The sequence below is a fragment of the Ailuropoda melanoleuca genome, chromosome 15 (assembly GCF_002007445.2).
Source record: "Ailuropoda melanoleuca isolate Jingjing chromosome 15, ASM200744v2, whole genome shotgun sequence".
Classification (NCBI taxonomy): Eukaryota; Metazoa; Chordata; class Mammalia; order Carnivora; family Ursidae; genus Ailuropoda; species Ailuropoda melanoleuca.
The window spans coordinates 59,705,035-59,722,209 of NC_048232.1; positions in this window are offsets into that span (position 1 = coordinate 59,705,035).

Below are 17,175 nucleotides of genomic sequence, written 5' to 3' on the forward strand. Positions count from 1 at the left end.
CTACAGGTGCACTAAAAGATATAAGAATGTTCTTAGGGTTAATTGTGAAAGCCCCAACCTTGAAGTAATCAAAATACTCATGAAATTGGAGCCCCTGGGTGGCTCAGGTCATGATCCCAGGGTCCTAGAATTGAACCACACATCGGGTTCCCTGCTCAGTGGGAATCTGCTTCTCCTCCTCCCGCAAGCTTGTGCACTCTTTCTCTCAAATAAAACCTTTAAAAAAAAAAAAAAAACTTCAAAATACTCATGAAAAATAGACAAGATATTTGTTATAGTCATACAGCGAAATGCTATGAATATATAATGAATGTGCATGAACTACTACATGAAGCAACATGAATGGATCTCACAAATATAATATTGGATAGGGGCGCCTGGGTGGCACAGTGGTTAAGCGTCTGCCTTCAGCTCAGGGTGTGATCCCGGCGTTATGGGATCAAGAGCCACATCAGGCTCCTCCGCTAGGAGCCTGCTTCTTCCTCTCCCACTCCCCCTGCTTGTGTTCCCTCTCTCGCTGGCTGTCTCTACCTCTGTCGAATAAATAAATAAAATCTTTAAAAATAATAATAATAATAATATTGGATAAAGCCAAACGCAAAAGATACTACTGTTACAATTCTATGAATATGAAGCTCAAAAACTGGCAAGATGAATTTGTGCTGTTACAAGTCAGGACAGTGGTTACCCTAGGAAAGGTTACCCTAGGACGTTTATTGGAAAGGAATGTGAGGTCAGGCACCAATGTTCTGGTATTGCTCTTCTTCTTGATCTGGGTTATGTTTGCACAGATAGGTTTATTTTTTGACAATTCAGGATGTATGTCTTTCCAGATGTACATAATGAACTTCAAAAAAGTATAATATTAAAAGATGTATTTAAGGAAATGGAAAAATACAGTAAAAATTTATATGCAGTCCAGGGGCACAGGTGAAACATATACAAAAGAATTATACAATCACAATTTAGTGATAACTATCAAATAGAGAATGACTGAAACAATGTACAATAGAATATTTTAAAAACAGCTTTATTGAGATATATTTGACATAATGAACTCATATTTAAAGTGTACAATTCGTTAAATTTTGACACATATATACCTGTGAAACCATCACCACAATCGTGATAGTGAACATACGCACTTATAAAAATTTCCTCATGCCCATTGCAATTCCTCCAGTCCTACCTCCAACCCTGTCCCTAAAACCATTGATGTGCTTTCTGCCTCTATAGATTAGTTTACCTTTTCTACAGTTTTATATAATGGCATCATGCATTATTTGTCTGGCTTTTCACTCTGCCATGGACTAAATGTTTGTGCCCAACACCCATTCATATGTTGAAGTCCTAACCCTTAATATGATATTCAGAGGTGGAGCCCTTGAGAGGTAATTAGGTTTAGAGAAGATCATAACAGTGGGGCCTCCAGGAAGGGATTATTGTTTTTATAAGAAGAAGGAGAGAGATGAGAGTTCTCTCTCTCCCCACTGTATGAGGTGGCCATCTGCATGCCAGGGAGAGAGTTCTCACTGTGAGAGAGTACCTCTGGCACTTTGTTCTTAGATTTCTCAGCCTCCAGAACTATCAGAAATGTCTATTATTTAAGCCACCCAGCCTATGACATTTTGTTATAGCAACCCAAACTAAGACACACTGAGAATAATTATTTTTAGTTTCATTCATCAACGGTTTATTACCAAGTAGTATTACATTATATGGATATACTATGGTCTTTATCCATTCATCAGTTGATGTGCATACAAATGCAATTTTTTTATCTGATCCAGTGATTTTTATTTTCTCCTCTAGGCATTATGTATTTTTAAAATACAAATCAATAAAAATGTTTTAATTCTATTTGTAATGCACATTTTCTATCTATATTCAATTTACTCTACTTTTACTGATGCTCATTTGGGGATTTAGTCTTTCCTCATAATTAGCTCATGTGTTTTTGGAGGTGTGGAGGCCAGAGTATAGGGCTCAGACCTGTCATTAATCACTTGGTATTAATCCATCTACTATGATTCATCTAGGAATGAGAATGTAATCAAAGCCAATGAAATGACCCATGATTTTGCTAACACTTCATTTACTTAAAATTGAGAAAGAATGTAAGTTTAACATTGTGGCAACCATTTTCTCATTATAAGGAAAAATCCTATATGAGAATAGAGCCGGGATAGAGTAGCAGATAATAGAAGCAAAAAATTAGGGAAGTGGATATTCTAATTAGACACCTGGTCAAACTACATCTGGAAAGGCAATAAAGTAAACAAAGTGGAAGCAGCTTGAACCAATTTTGAGTGGTTGTGCCAACTTTTGAATAGGAACTACACTTTGTATGTAGTCTGGCCAAACTCATGAAGGGCAGCTTGGGTCTCTCAGTCCCAGACTTGAAAACAGTTTTGATTAACCGTAAGCAAAATAACAATAAATTGTCCACTGTGCGTCTTGTGCTAAAGAAGCCAACAGGACAAGGGAATTTGTTTTGAAAAATTCAGCATGGTAGAGTCTTCAGTAAGGTCAAATAAGAATGAGAAATCTTAAATTGGGTCTGTTCCATCTGAAAACAAACCAGAGAATATTGTTTTGTATAAAGGTCCTTTACCAGCAGTCTGGAAAAGCCAAGTTTTTTTGCCCCAGGCTGCCATTGACTCAAGCAAAATCAGAGGTGGGAGAGTTAGCAAGAATGTTAGTTGAGAAAAGATTCTACTATCTCAGTCCTCTCCCACATACTTCCATTTAAGCAGTCATTGTCCAAGAAGGGAATGAATTACTCCCATTGAGAATAGGCAGTCGAGGGGCACAGATATAAAAAAACAAAACAAACAAACAAAAACAACCAAAACACAAAAACAAAGCCATTCAGCTCAGGATTAAAGTGATTGACAGTGCATTGTGGCTATATTAATGTCCAAGGACTGCTATAAGAAAGTACCACAAACTTGGATGGCTTAAAACAGAAATTTATTGTCTCACAATTCTGGAGGCTGGAAGTCTAAAATTGGGGTGTTAGCAGTGTTGGTTTCTTCTGGGAGCACTGAAGGAGAATCTGTTCATGACTTCTTTCTAGCTTCTGGCAGTTGTCAACAATTATTCTATGTTCTTTGGCTTGCAAATGCGTCACTTTAATCTGCCTTCATTCATATGGCATTCTCTGTGTGTGTCTGTCTCTCCCCTCTTACAAGGACACCAGTAATACTGGATTTAAGGTCCACTCTACTCTTTTGCAACCTCATCTTAACCAATTATATCTCCAATGGCCTTAGTTACAAATAAGGTCACATTCTAAGGTACTAAGAGTTAGGGCATCGATCTATTTTTTTTTTTAAAGATTTTATTTATTTATTTGACAGAGATAGAAACAGCCAGCGAGAGAGGGAACACAAGCGGGGGAGAGGGAGAGGAAGAAGCAGGCTCATAGCGGAGGAGCCTGATGTGGGGCTCGATCCCATAACGCCGGGATCATGCCCTGAGCCGAAGGCAGACGCGTAACCGCTGTGCCACCCAGGTGCCCCGGGCATCGATCTATTTTTTATGAGGACAAAATTAGAGCCAAATAGTGGCCATAGTCAATTTCTAGAAAATAGGAAATTCAAGGGTGATTTTCAGATTTAAATACTGATTCTTTATATCTCTCTTTGTTTACTAACCAATGATATAGAGCAAATGAAAATATATTAAAAGTATTCCAAGAGTTTAAATAGATTTTATTATTTGAGAAATCTCATTCTTTACAAACAAGAGGCTCAAACCTGAAAATAATCATCAGGCTCCAGAACTTGAGGTTAAACAAGGTACACTGATAAAGAATTACATTATTCATCTCAGATATGGTCATAGAAAACAATTGTGTTAACTTAGTCGATTGAATTATCAAAGCAGACCCACTAAAATCGTAGACCTTACCTTAATCAAACTTTAATAATTCAAAGGATGCAAACAAATACCAGATACAGGTAAAATCCGTAAATCTCAGGTTTCCTATAATAAGAAAAATAGATGGATCAGAAATATTTTGTAGATAGGGAATCCTATGTGCAAGAAAAGTCATTCTTTTCCCATTATCCCCACTAAGAAAGGAGTGGTTTATTAACCTGTCATTAATCATTTCCTTCTCAACAACAAAAGAAAGATCTTTCTAGAGAGCAGAGCTAGAACAACCAGACTTGTTGGCCAACAAACAACATTTCCCTTCTAGATTGAGGTGTCTTTGCCTTCTCTGTCATACAAGATACGATGAGTTATGTACCAGTAACTGCTATATGTTGTACCCCATCCCCAATGGCAGGTTAGCAAGGAAATATTTATTGGATGTTTTGGTATTTATTAAACTTACTATTTATTTAGCAACAGTTCTCTGGGCCAAGAGGAGTTAGAGATGGGTCTGAGTGAGACTATTCACTGAGCAGGTATTTTGGACTTAACAGCTATATGCAGTAAGAGTGAATGAACCTAAGTGTTACTGCTTTGGGAAAGAAGAAGATATTATGTTTTCCGTGGGACATAGCATAAGTTTATTATGTAAAATGACTGGATGAGAAGATGGGGTAGACAAATAACATTTCTTAGGCTGTCTATTTGCTGTCAAACATCAATTCACCCTATTTCTGATACCACCCTTTGGAGATTGATTCAGAGATGCTCTACTGGAGGGAAACTGAGAGAAATAAACATATTCTATCCCCTTGTCTATAGCCATTTGTAGCCAAGTTCAGGAATTTGTATGTGACATAATCAGAATTAGTAACATGCTGGAACTTCCCAGAATCTCTTGTTCTTTTTCCACTGGATTTGATTGGGGAACAATCTATGTCTGGAGTTAGAACAGCCACCGCAAAAAGAAGGCATGAAGTCTGACAGTATGGGAGCATGAGAAACAAACAGAATCAAACAGAAAGAATCTAGGTCCAAGTGACATCATTTGGTTCCCAGTTAAGATGAAGTAGAAACCAAACAATGAATTATTTTTCAAAATGTTTTTATTGAAGTATAGTTGACACACAATATTGCATTAGTTTCAAGTGTACAACATAGAGATCCAACAAGCCTATACATTAGGCTCTGCTCACGACAAGCATAGCTACAATGTGTCACTATACAATGCTATTACAGTACAACTGACTACATTTTCTATGCTGTACCTTTTATCCCTGTGACTTACTCATTCCATAACTGGAAAACAGTATCTCCCACTCCTCTTTATCCAGGAAATAATTGCTTTTTAGTTACACGAAGAACTTACTTTCCTTTTATTCTTAAACCCTTTGGACTGAGTTTCCTGTCACATGAAATTAAATAAAACCCAAAGACACATAATTTTTAAGCATTTAAATTTTCAATGCTTCGTAATCCAAGAAAAACTTTTTAAAAAGCAGCATATTGTTTTTCTGAAGTCAATCTGACATTAATGAAAGACAGATTGGGACTGATAAAATTGCACAACAGGAGGGAATATCAGGAATTTGTTTTCACATTTTCTGGGTTTTGTATCTTCTTTCAAAAATCTGAAAGAAATAAAATAAACCTGATTAATGTGCTTTTTAAAATCCCACATGATGCTTCTGGCTTAGCTCCTACTCTCATCCTCACCCATTTCACTCAATCTCAACCAGCCTCCTTGCTGAGCTCCCACCTCAGGCCCTCTGTGCATCCCATTCTCTGCCTAGAACACTCTTCTTTCAGGTAGCCATATGGGATCCCAAACTCATTTAGATTTCTTCTCAAAATTGAACACCAAATGCAATGAAAAAGAAAGCATAAGGGTAAAAGACTGAGAAGGAGGAACAACTCTATAGATCAGACATTTATAATAAATGGAAAATCAATACCTGAAAGAGAATTATTAAAAATTTAAAAATGAACTAAATTAATTACCATGGAGGCCATGTCTTCAAGTCCATTGTTTAGGGCACTGCTTTCCTAGTGTCAACACATACAAGGGTAACTGAGGCAGGTTGTGGAGATCTCAGGGAGTGGAATAAGTGTATGATTCCATAAAATATGTTCTTTTAATAGTTCTCTCTTATGTGTGGTGCTCTCTTCTTTTTTGATGCGTTTTATTTTGATAATTATTTCTTTTTCCTTAGTTATCTCCCTTCATAGATGGTTTATCTATGGGATCACATCTAGGAGCACTCCTCTGAAGGCCTTTGAAAATCTCAAATAGTAGACTTTACCCAAGATGCAGCTCAGACGACAGAGTCTGTGAGGTAGACACTTACTTGTTAGCTTAATGCATAGTTGGAATAATGAGACCTTGAGATGTAGCCTGAATTTCCATGCAGGGCAAGCTGGAAAGGAGCAGGCGGTCTCTCTTCGTGTCTTCAAGCAGAAAAAGGCAATTCACTCGTAGTGTAGGGCTAGGTCCTGGGATGGGCAACAGAGGTAGCCCTTAACATATGCAGACACATTTTAAGGATAGATTTTTTTTTTTCCTTTTGTAGTCAACACTGCTCCTGGTGTGAATTGGATCAAGGATGTATAGGAGCCAGAGAGAACTTTAACTCAACAAGGAGGAACTCAGGTACCTTTGTGATGACTTGACAAATTTACCAATTTAAAGGTTTGGTGAAAACAGAGAAATGAGTCAATCAAGCCACAGTTGCTGAGTGGAGGAATATTTAGTCATTCGTCTGCAGAGCCTGTTATATTTTCCAGCCTCAGAAGCCCTAGAATATAGGATGACTGTGCTGTTGCTAACATGAAGAACAGTGCTACTAGTATGCGCCTGGTGGCTCAGCCAGTTAAGTGTCTGTCTTCGGCTCAGGTCAGGATCCCAGGGTTCTGGGTTCGAGTCCTGTGTTGGGCATCCCTGCTCATCAGGGAGTCTGCTTCTCTCTCCTACTCTGCCCTTCCATCCCCCCAACTCATGCTCTCTCTTTTTGTCTCAAATAAATAAATAAAATTTCGGGGGGGGGCGGGGAGAAAGAACTGTGCTACTAGTATTTGCTTGTATTCTTGTAAACCCCATCATTGAAAGGCACGTGAGCATTTGTGTATGTGAGCGTACATGAGACCCTAAACAGACTGACGAGTGCTAGTATTGAAAATGTATTCAGGGGGCGCCTGGGTGGCTCATTCAGCTAAGCGTCTGCCTTTGGCTCAGGTCATGAACTCAGGATCCTGGGATCAAACCCGAGTTGGGCTCCCTGCTCTCAGGGAGCCTGCTTTTGCCTCTCCTCCCCACTCATGCTCTCTCTCACTCTCTCTCTCTCTCCCTCAAATAAATAAATAAAATATTTTTTAAAAAATGTATTCAGTAACAATTTGTAACAGAGCAGGTATCCTTTAAGTTTATATACTTCAGAAACCTGGGTGATCAAATGGAATTTAATTAGTTCATTTGTTTCCATCTATAATCCCATATTTTTTATTCAGGAAGTGATTTTCTAAATATCTTTAAAGTAAGAAAATATTTATTTACATGCTAATAATTACCATTTATTGCCAGAAATTATTCTAAGGAGTCTAAGTACATTTTCTCATTTGATCCTCACATCTAAATGGATCAAATTATAATTTCCATTTTAAAAATGATAAAATTGAGGTTTAGAGAGGTTAGGTAAAATATCCAAAGATATGCTTAATGGAAAATTTGGGATTTGAACTCAGATGTATCTGACTTTGAAATCTGTTCATTCCACTAAGCTTTTCTTCATTACATGTTGCCAGTTTATTCATAAGCACTCACTTTTTTAAACAAATATTTATTTGCATAATAATAATAGCTATCATATATTGAGCACCAACTGCATGCTTGGTATTGGGGGAAGCTAATGTTCTTGTAGGCTTTACTTAATAGTGTAAAAACAGATATGTAAATGATAATTATAATATCTGAAAGAGTACATATATTTACACAGTTGATCCCAGGAGGCTCATGCTTTGAGAGGCATGAGGAAATTAATGCTTACCAAGGAAGAGCATATTCAAGTAACTCATTACATACTTACTCTTTCACATGTCCATTGGATGGAATGAGAGGTAGCAGGGCATATATTTTTACACTATTTCTCTTTCCCTCCTCAAGCATGCAATTTAATTCAAGTAGTTTCAGTGGGACTAGAATGGAATTCCAGTGTACTACAAACATGCAACAATAAGTGCTGAATGTATCCCTCTGCACTGGAGACTCACTTTTTAGCACAATGCCCACAGCACTCTTGTATGATGGAGTGGGAGCTACTCTTAATACGCTATGTCATTTAATCCTCAGAACATCGCTATTATGGAAGTAGGCATTCATTCCATTTTATAGGTGAAGGGCACAGGGTGCAGAGAACTGGCACTTGCCCAAATGTGCATCCATACACTGAACCATTTTTATAAAAGTAGCAGGTTAGATATAAGTAAAGAAGTTTTTGAACCAGCTGAGTGTCTTCTCTAGTTAGTTATGAGTTCCTTGGTATAGTGATGGTGGAGGCTGAATGACGGCCTTCAAAAGATGTCCATATCCTAATCATGGGAATCTTTAAATATGTTTCCTTATATGGCAAAGGGCTCTAACAGATAGATTAAATTAAGGGTCTTTGGATGGAAGTTTATCTTAGATTATCTGGGTGGACCCAATGTAATCAGAAGGGCCCTTACAAGAGGGAGGCAGGAATGTCAGAAACAGAAAGGAGATTAGCAATGGAAGCAGACGTTGTGATGTGCTATGGAATGGGGGAAGGAACCGTGAGCCATCCCTGGGCAGATCAACCTCTGAAACACTTCGATAATGGGAATTTAAGAGTTGCAAGACTGTATAAGCTTTCTTTTTTTTGCCTTTTCATTTCTTGATCCCTGTCTCTTGTTGCAGGGTCTATGTTCTTGGATAACATCCTAAAATGATGTTTTTCTTCATAGTCAAGTTCTATATAAACTCATGTTGATAAATTAAAACACCTTTTAGTCGTTAGCTACTTCAACATAAATAAAAAGCTTGGATTATGGTTCATTTTAATGAGTCAGTAGATAAAATCACTTAAACTCAGTTTGCTCTAGTGGCTGAATAAGCAATGTTTCTTGGCTATTGCTGTAGTTAGGCTACCAGCTTATACTAATGAGCAATTTTAAGAATAAAAATTTGGGAAGTTATTTGGCTGGGGTTTTTAAAAACAAGATGTCATGTTAAGGCTTGTTAAAAGTTCCTCCATGACAAATTCAAAGATACACAATATTATTAACTGTGTCTTGGCAGCTCATTTTCTTCTTTTATAAACAGTCAGAAAAGCAGCTCTGGTTTATTTAATTCCAAGAAAAGAAGAATTGGAACCATTTTGCCTGCTTAATATCAAAACCTACCTGACCCAGAGAAGAATCAGGAGGAATTTCACAGAACACTTTATTTTAGTTACATCATCCCATACACAAACTCTGATTGCAAATGAAATAGAATTTTTTTAAAAGCCCTAATGCAAATTTTATAAGGTTCAATTTTTTTCTATTATTTCTCCCCTTAGTGCCTTCCTCTGATTTCTTTTTTTTTTTCTACACCCTTTACAGATTTCCAGGAATTAATCCCTTGTCCTTTCCTCCTTTCCCTTAACATTTCTCTTTTTCAGAAGGTACTCCATTCTCATGTTATGAACTTCCAATTTTGTATGGATTGATTGCTAATTTTAAGTCCCAAACTCCTGGTGATTGTATGTAGCTCAATCATGCTCATAGCAAATGCTAAACTGTTGTCTTTCTTTCCAGAAAATGATACCCTCCAAAAATATATTCATTCATTCATGCTCTATTATATCATTACCTATGTATCTCTTATGTGGATATTTTACCAGGACCTCTAGACTTCATAAAAGTGATCAAGCTCAGGTCACTTCTTGAACTACTCACCATGCCTGCCTAAACTTTTCTTTGTTTCACTTCATCTATTCTCTTAGGACCCTGAAGAATTGGGCCACTTGGCAGGTAAATTTTTAGTAGTGATCAGTAACATGAGAAGGTAATGAGAGTTATGATTTTAGAAGATTGTTCTGGCTATAGTGTAGACAGTGGGTTGGAACATAACCTAAAATGTGAGTGTAATTCTTCAGTAAAGTTAAGAAAGAAGGAAGAGAGGGAAATGTGGGTCATAATTACATGTTAGGATCTGATAATCACTTTCTATGTTATCTCTTCCAGAGAGCAATCATATTTAAAATGGCCCAAAACTGAAGAAAAAGAAGGAGGAAGAAAGGAAAATACTTAACACTGGAATGCATGCAACTTGGTATGTGGTATTCAATACATATTTTCTGGTTAGATTAATGGTTGACAGGTCAGATTAACAGTGAAAATTTAAATCATCTTGAAGGGCTGGCAGGGGACATATTTTTTTCTCTGAAAGTGGCTTTCTCAGCACATCTCCATTTGCATTGTCCCCCTGGCAACCCCATTTATTTCTGGATATGGCTGTCCATCTCTTACCTTCCCTGATCAATCACATTTTACTCCTGTCAGTCTTCTATGTCATTTTAATATGGTGTGCTCCTTGATAATTGTCATGTAGTAATTCTACGTGGTTTTACTTGTACTTATTTAAACTCCCAGGGAGTATTTAGACTTCTTAATATCAGAGACCAGATTTTCTGAAATATCTCTAGGTAGCCAACAGAGCGCTCTGCACAGTGGAGAGCTAAACATCTAAACATGCGAGGTGCCTTATCCTGGAGTGCTAATTAAATATGTTAACAAATATCATGTTAGTATAGAAAATATCAGAGTAGTCTATGTTATAGGAGTTTCATTTTGAGTATGGTAAGTTGTTTTGTTTTAATCTATTCTGTTTTCATATTTAATTCATAACATTTCTCACTTTAGAGGAAAATTGCCTTTAGTTTCTAGGAAACAAATATTTCCGGAAGGTGAATCATTTATTCCTTTGTTTCTCATTATCCCATCTCTTGTCATGATGTAACTCTCCAGATGTTGAGGTATTTTTTTCAATTTCTGTTTGTGAATCTTTATATTTGGTTGTATTCATACACAAAACTCCTAAAATTGAAATATATTTAGTACATGTCACAAACAGATTTATAAGTTTTTTTCCTGTGATGAGAACTTTTAAGATCTACTCTTTTAGCAACTTTCAAATATATAGTACAGTATTGTTAACTATAGTCACCATGCTGTACATTGCATTCCCAGAGATTGCTTGTCTTATAACTGGAAGTTTCTTTTAAATTTTAGAATTTATTTGTCATGAAAATAGCTGTTTGCCTTCTTGTGAGTAAAAACTTGGTGTACAGTTATTGACTCCTAGACTTGTCCTATGAAATATTGGAAAATCGTAATTACTTATCCTCTCTACGACAGAAAATATTTTCATCAAGATAATTTTTATTTTAATGCAGTTGAAATGCTAAGGAAATGCTTAGATTATACAATTTATTGAAGTTTGTGTTAGTTTTCTATGGCCGCCATAGCAAATCACCACCAACTTAATGACATAAAACAACAGAACTTTATTATTTTATAGTTCTGCGGACCAGAACTGGGCTAAAATCAAGTTATTGGCCAGGACTCTGTTCCTTTCTGGAGGTTCTAGGGAAGAATTTGTTTCTTTGCCTTTTCCAGATTTTAGAGGCCACCTGCATTCTTTGTCTTGTACTCCCTGTCCTCTGTTTCCAAAGCCAGCAATGGGCCACGTCCTCCTCATGCTACATCTCACTGATCCTTTGTCTGTTACATTTCTCTCTCTGATCATAGCCAGGAAAGGTTTTTCCATTGTCAAAGACTATTGTGATTAGATTGGGACCCAAACTCTACAGACACCAGCATAATTTCCACATATGAAAATTTTAAAATTATAATTTAGTGTATACTAAAAAGGCCTGCCTTCAGTCCGTATCAGGCATCAAGAAGATAGTAAATTCAGCCTCAAACCGATCCCTTTCCTAGAAGCATTTAAAGGCTCTCTTACCTGTAATTACCTTTTAATCATTTTCTCCTTGCAAATAACTGAGAAGACAAGTACAGTATTAAAGATAATGAGGTGGAAAATCTGGAATAAACAAAAGATTGTTCCTCTATGCCCAGAGGAAATTTTCAGGGTATAAGTGTGGCTACTAATTGAAGGTGTCATAAGAATAAGAATGTGTGAATTCATGAATTCTTATGCGTGAATGCATGAATAAAATGTGTTTGCGTTTGCATGCAGTATTATTTATTTAGGTAGAGTTTTATGCATGTGCAGAGCTCCTCTCTTTTCCTCCCACTGAAATTTTCAGTATAAATTATTTGAAAAATTACTCCAACATTGATTCTGTCTGTTGCCATGCTCAACTTAGAATGCAGGGAAATTCTTTAAGCAAGAGAATTACTTTAGTACCTCCACAATGGTATCAGTGGAGAGATAGAGAGAGAAACAGAAAGACAGAGGGAGAGAGAGAAGGAGATAAATAGGTAGATATATAGATATATCAGAGGCTGAGTTAAGGGGTATTTGACTAGCTTGAAGAATGATTGAAATGGGTTTTAACATTTATAATTTTCCTTTTGCTGTTCAAGCTTCAGATTTAGAACTTAAACTATTTGATTTTAATGAAGGACCAACACATGCATTGTTCCAGGTTTTCTCTGCTGGGTTTGAGATCCTTGAGCACCTCGAGCAAATACAAAATCATGATACTGTACATTTGATCCCTGGTCATTATCTCTAGTGGAAGTTTGCCTGTGGTTCTGAAGATAGACTTATGCTAAGAGCCCAAAGAAGACAAAAGGGAAGGAGAGAAGAGAATCTGGAAGAAACCTGGTGAAGTGTCAGTTCATAACCTCAACATTTTGGAACACTCAGTTTAGCTCAGCTGTAAATTTTACTCTTGTTTCTCCTGGCATAGATCTAATCCTTTCCACATCCACAGGGGAGGTCAGTGGATAACTTTGAGCAACCACCACTAGTAGAAATGTCTTTACAATGTGGAAGGCAGGTAGAGTAGAATAGGAATAGGTAACTTGAGAGATGAAACTTTAGATTCTGGTCCTTCTTTATGTTTCTGGCCTCGTCCCTCTTCTGCCAGTGCCTCTTCAAATTGCTCACTCATATTATATACCATATAACACACTCATACTCTATAAGATGTATTTCCTATGTATTCTAGACACATCTTATATAAAAATAGTAAAAGTAATGGTGTCCTAAAATGTAGAACTCTTCAGGCGTATGAAATATTATGATGGGTGGCCAAATTTAATGTAATAGCTGCCACAGAGTACCATGTTTGTGTGAGGTATTAGATTAAGCACTTAATACTACCCACTTCAGTCTTCATGAAAACCTTATCTTAGGCATTTAGTTGTCTTCACTTTACAAAGGAAGAAACCAAGGCAACTTTTTCTAAGTCACACAGCTAATAAGTGGTAGAGCCCCAACTGAATCCAGGTTTACTTAACTCTGAAATCTTTTCGTTTACACATTAATCAGTGTGGTACCATTTAATAATTAAACTCCCCATACCATATTATTCCAAGTTTCTTTTCCAGGTCAACTGGAACACTTCCTAAGTTCTAACTTTTTTGGCACTGTAGTCTTTCAAGTTTACTTTTTGGTCTGTACTGAAATTTTAGTTCAAAATCATTTAATGTGAGCAAACTTCTAAGTTTTTTTTTTCCCTGAGAAAGAGAGAGAAGAAAACTTTTAGTGAAATATTACAGATGAATTCATGCTCAACTTTTTTTCTTTCAAAACTATGTGAATGAGGGGTGCCTGGATGTCTGTCGGTTAAGCATCTGCCTTCAGCTCAGGTTATGATCCCGGGGTCCTGGGATCGAGCCCCACATTGGGCTCCTTATGCAGCAGGAAGCCTGCTTCCCCCTCTCCCACTCCCCCTGCTTGTGCTGTCTCATTCTGTCAAATAAATAAATAAAATCTTTTTTAAAAAAAAAACCCTATGTAAACAGATAACAATGTATAAAGTAGAAGGGGCAAAAGGGATGGGAGGTGATAGTATATAAAAGATGTCAACAAATTTTTGAAGAGGGAAAATTAATGGATGAATAAATAACTGATTTAAGCAAAGAAGAAAAAGTGGAAATCTGAGTTTTATAGAGAGAGCTGTCAGTGACACAAGAGGATAAGTGTCAGAGAACCATAAAGATTTGAGAATCAGAGGCATTAGGTACCCAGGAAGATAGAGATTGTTTGAAAATTTGCTTAAGAAGCAATTAGGCAGGGCCACCTCAGTGGCTCAGTCAGGCGTCTGACTCTTGATTTCACCTCAGGCCATGATCGTAGGGTCTTGAGATCAAGCCCCGCATTGGGCTTCATGCTGAGCATGGAGCCTGCTTAAGGTTGCTCTCTCTCTCTCTCCCTCTTTCTCAAAAAAAAAAAAAAAAAAAAAGGAGTTAAGCGTCTTAATTCCATCCTTACCATTTGCTAGTATCTACCTTCCTACATCCTGGTAGTATAAAAGAAATTTGTTCTCTGGAGAAGTTGAGTCAGACTGGCACCAGACTTAAGAGACATATACTGAAGACTTGATTAATTCAAAGTATACAGAGACCCCAACCTTCTTCCCATACTCAGCTTTGAGAATACTGAGAGCTAAGCCTATGCCATCCATCAAATGCATTCCTTAATAAATGATTGGAGCAGTACTTTCTGTAGAAACAAACCAGTCTAAAAGGAAAATTCTATAAATTCTATAATTCAGAGGTCCTAAAATAAGCATCTGTGTCCCCATCCAATCACCACACAGTTTTAACCCCCCAATCCACGCATCTCACCTCTGAACGTGCAGTGTCCAGTCAGCATTTTAGTGGCCCATTCTTAAATATGAGTAAAGACCCAAGAAGGAAGAAGACGCATGGCTTTCCACGACCCTTTAGTGCATACATATCATGTTCATGTGTTTCAGAATAAGGTCATGCATAGCATTTATTTTACCAAAGTCTCAAAAAAACAAAATATCATCAAGCTCACCTGCGTCAGAGATTGAATGCCTGCCTGAAAGCTGGTTATATGTCTCATCCTCCACTATCCTTCCTATGCCTTCCTCCACCAACAACCACCGTCAAGCTGACACTTCTTCCCTTGGTGAGTACGAGAAATGTTTATTACCTTAAATTTCACCTACAAACCATATATATTTATTTTCAGATTGTTATAGTTTAGTTATAAAAACAATAATTTGCTCAACTGATATATTTTTCTGTGAAAATCATTTGGGTATTTTGCATTGGGAGAGAAATACATCATAATTTTTTTCCTTTAAAATTAATGGAACAATTTTTTTTCTCTTAACAACTTTTTAAATTAGCAACAGCATTCTAACTAACTGTTACTTGAGGGATAAATGTATAATAAAGACATTTTCAGGTACCCAAGATCTTTCCTCCCCAAAAACACACTTTTCGGGAAACCACAATGTTCCAGAAAACAATGAGGATGAAAACAAAGAAATATGGGATTCAAGAAATGGTGTTGCAACCCAGAAAAAGTGAAAAGAATTCCCAGATGAGGTTGGGAAGAAGATCCTAGAATCACTGTGGGGGAGGTCTGGCTAGCATCTGGTCCCAATTTGAAGCAACCTCCAATAGTGGTCTAATAGTGTAGATGGTGTTACTTAGAAAATGATGCCTATTGTCCTAGCCAGATTTTGATTGCACTCCCTAGCTGACTTGATTTCTGGCTGCTTGTAGACCCATGAGGCTCTTCCATGTTCTCTGATTCTCAAACCCTAGCCTCTGCCAGGGATCATTGTGCTTCTTCCCGTAAGCCCTACAGCCGATCTCCCTATTCTCAACCTTAGTTAAGCACTAAGGCCCTCTCTCTCATCTCACAGAACATCAAGGAAGTATGGCTAAGCCCCAGGTTAGCACAAGAGCATCACATAAGGTGAGCTCTTCCTACATCTTAAACAGGTTATTGGAGAACAGTCACACTATTCCCCCATGTTACCTTCATTTTTCTAAATCACCTTTTCCTCTCTCTGAAAATAAACTGGGAAAGGGGAGTGAAGGTTGTCATACCTTACCTCATGCTGTTTTTTCTTATTGTCTCTTCCTATTCTCCCCTGGGACCAGAACATGGGCTTTTTGTTTGTTTTCCTTTCCCTGCATCATATCTTCCTCTGCCACTGAGCAGAAGCAAACTTGGCTACTTTTCTGTCATAGGTTAAAAAGTATCTCTGTACTACAGGAGAGCTGTGAAATGGGTCCTTCAAACCCTTGATATTTGAATGGAGGAAATGAAGTGATATGGACAGTTTTCTGTCTAGCTCACTGTAGCCTTGTTTCTTGGTTACTGCAGAGCTCTATTTTGCATATTAGTAGCTGAATCTGACCTCTTCACTTCTTATATTTCTCTAGTAACAAGTTCTTATTTCCTTCCTGTTAAATAGATATCTCAGGATGACTTGGACAAAGAAAAGAAAAGAGAAAAACATTAATAATTTAATAGTTATTACCTGATATCATTGATTTGCATAAATTCTTCAAGATTCAATTATAACACACACAGAAAATGCATATTTTGAATTTTTCAAGTCTTTAACTTCTTTTTGCCCACAACATAAACATTTTAAAGAGGAAAATAAGGATAAGATAAGGTTATGTGAGAAAAGAATAAAAATATGGAGAGATTTTAAAAATAATATTTATTTTCTAGTTTGTCTATGTAACATATAAGGAGAAATATATGCCAGCTTGAGTAACACGAAGCCAATGTATATGTGAGGGGGTGTTTGGCTTAGTCAGACAGGAATGAGGCATTTTGAAACATCAGTTGTGTAGTTAGTTTGGCTGTTCAAGTTATCCTGTGTTATAGTGTCAGGTTAATAAATGTTAAGACCACCAGACTTAATTATATGTAATTATAATAATAACCACAGCTACCGTTATTTGAAAATCTATTCTGTGCTAGACATTTTATATGCATATATAATTAACTTCTTACTTTAACATGTCTGGTAAATAGGTATTACCTCCATTTCTTGAATGAAGAAATTACAACTCAAAGAGGTTATATCATAGCACAAATTTCCACTGTTAGTGCCGGTTCTGTTATGGAATATTAAGTCTTCTTTTCTTGGATAAACTCCAGAGACTGGGCTGTTCCTTTTTTTTAAAAAAAGATTTTATTTATTTGAGAGAGAGAGCACAAGCAGGCAGAGGGGTAGAGGGAGAGGGAGAAGCTGATTCCCCACTGAGCAGAGAGCCTGACATGGGCCTTGATCCCAGAACCCTGAGATCATGACCTGA